This window comes from Mus musculus, chromosome 5 (assembly GCF_000001635.26).
Source record: "Mus musculus strain C57BL/6J chromosome 5, GRCm38.p6 C57BL/6J".
NCBI classification, from domain to species: Eukaryota; Metazoa; Chordata; class Mammalia; order Rodentia; family Muridae; genus Mus; species Mus musculus.
The window spans coordinates 149,290,844-149,298,623 of record NC_000071.6 but is presented as its reverse complement, the minus strand read 5'-3'; positions in this window follow the sequence as shown (position 1 = coordinate 149,298,623).

The window sequence follows — 7,780 nt, the reverse complement described above, 5'->3', positions numbered from 1 at the left end:
TTCACAATACAATACAATACAATGCAATACAATGCAATACAATGCAATACAATTAAAATTCAGAATACCATGGGGATAAAGGACAAAGTACTTCAAGAAAATGAGCATGTCAGTTGCCCTTCCTGCCAACACCATGCCAAAGCGATCCTTCTGTTCTGGCACAGGTCGGATGGAGCTGCATTGCCTTTTCAGTTAGGAAAGAACCATAGAGTTGGAAATTACTGCCAAGTCCCGGAGGCTTGTAAGAAAGTTATCTGGGAAATTCCTTAAAGCCTCGTTTGAAAGAGAAAGAGAACATGTTTTTCTCTATCAGAGCAGGGAGCCATCCTGCTCTCTTGGAGCTCAGTTATGAACTGGAAATGGGAAAAAAGAATGAAAAATATAAATGATCAATTCTTTTTTTTACAAATGTTATTTTTATTTTTTATATTTTTAAAGATTTTTTTAACCTGTTATTAGTAGGTTTTATAAAGCCAATGGTATGTTTTGTAGAGAGTGCTATGGTGTGGTAGGAGGGGGTACCTCAGCAGGCCCATGCTGAGGCATCCCTTCCCCCTGAGGTACCAGCCATACGACAGGTCTAGTATAGAATAAAGTTTATTTGGGGGCATGGGAAGGGGAGTTGAGAAGAGAGTAGAAGCAGAGAGAGAGAGAGAGAGAGAGAGAGAGAGAGAGAGAGAGAGAGAGAGAGAGAGAGAGAGAGAGAGGAAGAAGAAGGCAGAGGAGGAGGAGGAGAGGCTGACCAGGAATACATGAAGAGGGAAGGAGAGAGAGAGAAGAGTCAGAGAGAGAAGGGAGTTAGAGAGAGATGAGAGGTCAAACAGTCCCTTTCATAGCAAGCCAGGCCTACCTGGCTGTTGCTAGGTAGCTGTTGGATGGAGCCTAGAAGGAATGCTAACAGTTATGAGTACTTTACCTGCATTTATGTATGTGCACAGCGTGCATGCAGTGCCCACAGAGGCCAGAAGAGGGCATCAGATCCCCAGGAACTGGAATTATATTAACTCTGGTGTGTACTGTTTTTATTTGCATTTTTCTCTAATAAAACGTTTGTTTCTTAAATGTAATCACTGACAGACCATTGTGAGCCACCATGATAGTGCTAGAGACCAAACCCAAACTTTCCACAAGGGCAGCAAATGCTCTCAACTGCTGAGTCATCTCTTCAGCTCCCAAATGCGATTTTCCTTACCTGACACATCTTCCATAAATTAGGCCAAAGCTGATGTGTCTTGCTTTGGGCCCCAGTTAGAAGGGTTGACTTATGATAGGCAGCTGTCACACAAAGCATCCAGCATTCTGAGGATATCGGCTTAGACTCTCCCAGTCCTTAAGAATCTGATGAAGGGTGAAGAAGCCAATCATGAGCTGCCACTGCCCCAACTGAAGCAGCTTGAATGGGTTAGAGATTCACATACACCAGAGTCCTGTACAGTAGCTGGCGGTTCCCTGCACTGTGACCCGGGTCAGTACCTTCCTTCTCTAAGGGCCACTTTGCTCCTCTGTTACTGAACCTGGGTCATAACAGTGCCTGGCTGTAGTCAAGTGGAAACAGCTTGTCCCTAAATGGTTCATGTGCTGAAAGCTTTGTCTCTGATGCAGCAGAAGCAGGAGTTGACAGGACCTACACCACGGGGACGCCACTTTGAGCCTGGCTCTTTAAAGCAGCCTGAGTCTTGCACCAACGGGTTAGTTCCTGGAGAAGCTAGCTAGCTATTGTGAGTGGGACCACTCTGTACACTTGACATCTTAACTGGAGCTGTTAACATTTTTGTGTCATGGTCTTCGCTTATTTGATGTCATCTACCATTGTGGCCCCACACAACACCCTTTCCAAATGCAGTCACCTCCAGATCTGTGTGCCAAAGTTAACCTTTTTTTTTTTTGTCTTTATTTCTTTTGCAAAACACAATAGACTCAGGGGTTTTGTTATAGTAAATGAATAGAGACTGGGTGGTGAGTTTGTTTTAAAGATTAAGGAATAGGTATGTCCATGCCCCTGACATAATGCAATGCTTAAAACAAAGGTTGGTCATCCTAAAATCACTGGTTATCCTTCTGGGAGTTTAAGATTTCCTAGTGTGAAAATGATATAGGGATTGTTCTGTTGCTGTGATAAAACACACCGACCGAAAGCAGCTTCTGGGGGAAAAGGGATTTTTTTTTCAACCTACAAGTTACAGTTCATCACTGAAAGAAGTCCAGGCAGAAATCCTAAGGCAGGCCTGATACCAAACCTTGCAGTGTTACCTCTAACCAGAGAATTCACAGCCAAGGAAGTTCAGCAGAAATCATGGAGGAACACTAGTGGCTCACCGCCAACTCCTGCTTAGCTCACTTTCTTACATAGCCCAAGACTTCCTAACCAGGGAACGGCGCCACCCATGGTGGACTGGGCCCTCTTATGTCTATGATTAAGACAATCCCCACAAGGCAATCTGATTTACTCATTAACCCTTCAGCAACGAGTGGTCCTCTTTAGGGGAAGATTGTCCTTTTCAACTGAGCATATAGTCCATTTGCATTCGTTGTCATAGCTGTTATGGTTTGCATGTGAAATGTCCCTTGCAGGCTCCTGTGATATCTTGGTTCCGCCCACTCCGTTGTGTTGCTTTGGGATTTTGTAGAATCCTTGAGACTGTGGGTTAGTTAACAGAAGTGAGTTCCTGGGGAGGGACTTGAGAGAGATGCCTGCTTCTGGCTCTGGTCTACGCTGTCTGCTTCCCAATCAGCTAAGACAGTAGTTCTCAGCCTGTGGGTCTCAAATGACACTTTCACAGGAGTTACATCTCAGATACCCTGTGTAGTGGTTTGAATAGGTTTGGCCCCCATAGACTCATGTGCTTGAATATGTTTGGCCCAGGGAGTTGGAGAAAGTGTATCACTGTGGGGGTGGGCCTTGAAACCCTCCTCCTAGCTGCTTGGAAGACAGTCTTCTGGTTGCCTTCAGAACAGCAAGTAGAACTCTCAGCTCCTTCAGTATCTGCCTGGACGGTGCCATGCTTCCCACTGTGACAATAATGGACTGAACCTCTGAACCTGGAAGCCAGCCCCAATTAAATGTTGTCCCTTATAAGAGTTGCCTTGGTCATGGTGTCTCTTCACAGCACTAAAACCCAAACTAAGATATCATGCATATCAGATCTTTACGTTATGATTCATAATGGCAGCAAAATTACAGTTATGATATAGCAACAAAGATGATTTTATGGTTGGGGGTCAGCATACCACGAGGAGCTGTATTAAAGGGTCACAGCACTAGGAAGGTTGAGAACCACTAAGCTAAGATGTAATAAGCCACATCCACTACCACAGCCAACTGGCTATAGTCTCTCCAGCAACCAGGCCTTCCCCACTATGAGGAACTGATAGCCTCTCAACTGTGAGTCAACTGTCTACCCATAGTAAGCCAGTATTTTCTACTTCAGCTATTTTCATCAGATTCTGTCCTCATAATGTTTAAAAGAGAAAGACTTATTTTCCTTTCAGTGAACCACCTTATTTATATATTTATTTTTGGATGCCTAACTGTTGTGTAACAGTTTCCTCTGGGATTGAAGCGTTCCATCCTGCAGGGAAGCTCCTTAAGCAAGCTCAAAAGATCTTCAGGAAGTCCCTGAAACTGAGCGGATTCACTAGGCCCCTCCCAGTTCAGAGTAAACAATAAAAGCCAAGAGACCCTGCCAGTCAAACAGAGTTGCAAAGTAGACTCTCAGACAAGTGGAGCTTCAAAGAAGACCCTTAACAGAAGACTCACTGCCTGGAAGAAGCAGAAGCCAGCTGATGAGCTGCCTGGAAGAGGTTTAGACCAACAGAACCACCTGGATGGAACATTGTCCAACCTGTTGAGCCTCCTGAAGGCTGGTGTGAGCTCTGAGTTCCCAACTTTGTGAGCTGTCACCCATGCTGAGGAGGGAATTTGTTATGCAGCTGTCATTTCTGTTCCTGTAAGTAACCCCAATAAGATGCATTATTTACCAGGTTGGTCCATACTCTGGTCTGTTGGGGGCTCTTTATGATTGGAAACTCCAGGAAAAGTTTTGTCACACAACACTAATCTGATTTTCTTCCACCCAAATAAAAGCACCCTCATTTTGCAGGGCAGCAATCAATTTTAGTTCCCATACTTCATTTGGACACCGTGCTGTGGCTACCAGCACTATATCTAAGGGGCTCAGCATGAGAATAGGCCACACTTGCTTGGGAGCTGGGTGCATTGGTGTCTCAAGGCAAAATTTTAGTTTGGAGAGCAGTTTTGCAGGAATGAAGAGGAAAGCCCCCTGTAAACATTTCAGTAAGAATATCCTCCCACCCCACCAAGCCAATCCTCAGCCAATGGCATTGCTTTCTAGTGATTTCGTTTATCCGACAGAACCACGAGCTGTCTTTCTCCATGTGTAGATAACCCCAGCCTCTTGAGTTGTCAACTGCAACCAGAAAAACTCAGTGCTCAGATAATGGTGACAAGCTCCAAAGACTGATTCTCAGGGACCAGATGGGAGGACCCAGGTGTCACTAGCACTAGGAGGCACTTTTTATCCTTCTGTCTATGAGAAATCATACCTGAGAATTAGTACTCAGCCCCCAGGCCTCGGGCAGCTCCCATGGGACTTACAGATTGTCCCCAGCAAAGGCTCGGTGCTTAACAGAACGGCTGCTCTTATGGAGACCCCACTTTGGTTCCCAGCACCCATATGGTGCCTCGAAACCATCTGTAACTCTAATTCTAGGGGATCTGGTGTCCTTTCTGACTTCTGAGGACATCGTACAAATACAGTGCGTACGTGCATACACACACACACACACACACACACACACACATACACACACACACACACACACACACACACACACACACGCGCGCGCGCGCGCGCGCATGCAATCAAGCACTCAAAAAACAAAATATACAATCTAAAAAAATTTCAAGGAACACACACACACAAAAAAAAAAAACCTCATGGAATTTATTCTAGCAATCTACTTTATTTAAACAATATGTCCACAGAACTAATATTTCAATAGATACAAAATACTATTTCAATAGATACAAGATACTATTTCAATAGATACAAAAGCATTGTGCGAAATTACATATTGTCGCCCCCCCCCCCATGTTTTCTAAATCCAGTGTGTACTTTGACACTTGTGCATCTCTGCCCAGAGACACTAAGTGGGTGGTTGTTCTGTTGTGCTGTAGTGCTAAAGCAAAGCCCTTCTGGGATCCAGGGATCCTGCAGGCTTCCACACGAAGAAAACCCAAGACTCCTCCTAGGAATAAGATTTGCCGGAGCCCAGTCCCCAACCTAACAAATCCAGTCTCTGGAGTGGCACTGAAATTTGCATTTTTTAAAACAACTTAATATAGCTGGTGTTTTGCTTGGTAGATCTGAAACCATCTGCTGTTGTTTGAATGTGAAATGTCCCCATCGGCTCGAGTGTCTGAACACTTGATCCCCAGCTGGTGACAGTGTTTTTAAAGACTGTGGAAAATTTAGGAAGAACCAAACCAAATGGAATTGGGGAAAGAGAGGGCTTGGGGTTTTATGATGCTCTCTCTCTCTCCCTCTCTCTCTCCCTCTCTCTTTCTCTCCCTCCCTCCCTTTTTCTCTCCCTCCCTCCAGACTGCAGAAGTGATGGATATAACCAGATGCCTCCTCTTCCTGCCACCATCCTGCCCCTACCATGACAGACTCTCCTTTCTTAAACTGGGAGGGGAAAACCAAACCAAACCAAACCATGATCAGTTACAAGACACGATTCTGTATCAGCCCAGCAACAGAGGATCACCCCAGCCCTTTCAAAGCTTATACTATAGTATACATAACAAGAATACAGTAAACATGTGGTCTGACTTCAAGTGGAGAAGAGTCCAAAAGAGAAAAAGGAGGTGAAAGTGAGAGGCCGTGGGGAGCTGGGGATGGGGCTCCGTTAGCTGTGTGTGGTTTAGTGGCTTTGGGGAAGGCCACTGGAGCAGGGAGAGACCTACTGGCAGATGCTGAATCTGAGAGAAGAGCCCTGAATTAGATGGACGAGAACATCATGCAGGGGTTGTGTAGGAGGGGCTCCATGAAAGGCTAAATCAAATAGAGAAATACCTATGATGGACAATAAGATAAGATTGAAGCACTAAAATTGTCTCCTGGCAGAGAGGCCAGGAACTGGTTAGAGTGACTGGCAAATTCTACCAAACCTTTAGAGAAGAGCTTATTGCAAATGCTCCTCAAAACGTTCCACAAAATAGACAGGGAACTCACACTGCTAAACACATGTTTTGAAGGTAGTTTTACTCTAATACCAAAACCAAATACGGAAACAATACCTCCAACAACCAATAAATGAAAACAAATTATAGATCAATTCTATTGGGAAACATAGACCCAAAATTTCTCAGTAAGCCCTTGCAAACTGAGCTCAATAACGCCTTTGGAAGAACATACATGATAGCTAAATTGGTTTCACCCCATGAGTGTAAGTATGGTTCACCATAAATCAATGTAATGCAACAGACAAATAGATTTAAAGACAGAAATCACATGATCTTCTCATGAAATGTAGAAAAAGCCCTTGACAAAATTCATCATTTTATAATAAAAAAAAAAACCTTGAAGGAATTAGAAATGAAAGAAATATACTTCAAAAAGAAAGACTACATATGTAAACGTATGCACAACATTACAGTGAATGGATTAAGAAATAAAAGCATTTCTTATAAAATTGGGACGGAGATAAGTGTCTTCCTTACTGTTCTGTTGCTCTGAAAAGATCCCGTGACCAAGACAACTCATAAAAAGGAGCATTTAATCAAGGGCTTGCTTACAGTTTCAGGGGTTTGGTTAGTCCATCATCATCATTGTTGGCTCTTCATGCCAACTTGGCACGAGAGCTTTCACAACCAGACTACTCATAAGCCCTGCACCCCGGAAGATCTCCGGCCTCCGGGATCCTAGACTACTCTGGCCACTGGCATCTCTTGAGGCTGGGCCTGACTCCTTGAGGCACAGGAACAGCCAGGCCCTGTCCCAGCAGCTCCATCAGTCAGGCCTGATCCTCCCAGAGGCCACTAACAGCTGTAATGACAGTTCCTAGCCCCAAAGAGGGTGAGTGGCCAGATCCCACCCTACAGGAAAAATCCCTCCAATCCCTGAGCTTGTTCCAAGATCGGGATGTGTAATCGCTCCAATCCCAGGCCACCCTGGAAAGCTCCACCCACCCACCACCAAACCCTATATAAATGTTGCCCTAGACTTGCTTCTCGCTTAAGCAGAGGCAGCCACCCTCCTGGGTATTTCCCTCCCAGATCTCTCGTGTGAGGTTTGTTGTGCGGTATGACTTTGTGGTATTCCTTGACTCCTGACTGCCAGGAGACCTTCATGTCCAAGCTGGAACACTTACAATCATGGCAGGGAACACAACAGCAAGCAGGTAGGCAGGGTGCTGGAAAAGTAGCTGACCGCTTTACACCTTGATCGACAGGTAGCAGCCAGAGAGAGACCCTGAGCCTGACATGGACTTTTTGAAATCTCAAAGCCCACGCCCAGCAACACCCCCTCCCAAAAGGACACTCCTCCTAGTTCTTCCAAACCCTTCATCAACTGGAAATCAAGCATGCAAATAATTAAGCCTGTGGGGCTCACTGTCATTGAAACCCCCATAACAAAAGTGCCTGCTGGCTTCATCTTTATGTAACAGGGTTAGGAGTCCTTGTTAGAACATTAAAACAAGAGAAAGAAATAAAGTAACAGGGATGAAATGGAAAACATTAAGTTAAGTTATCCCTATT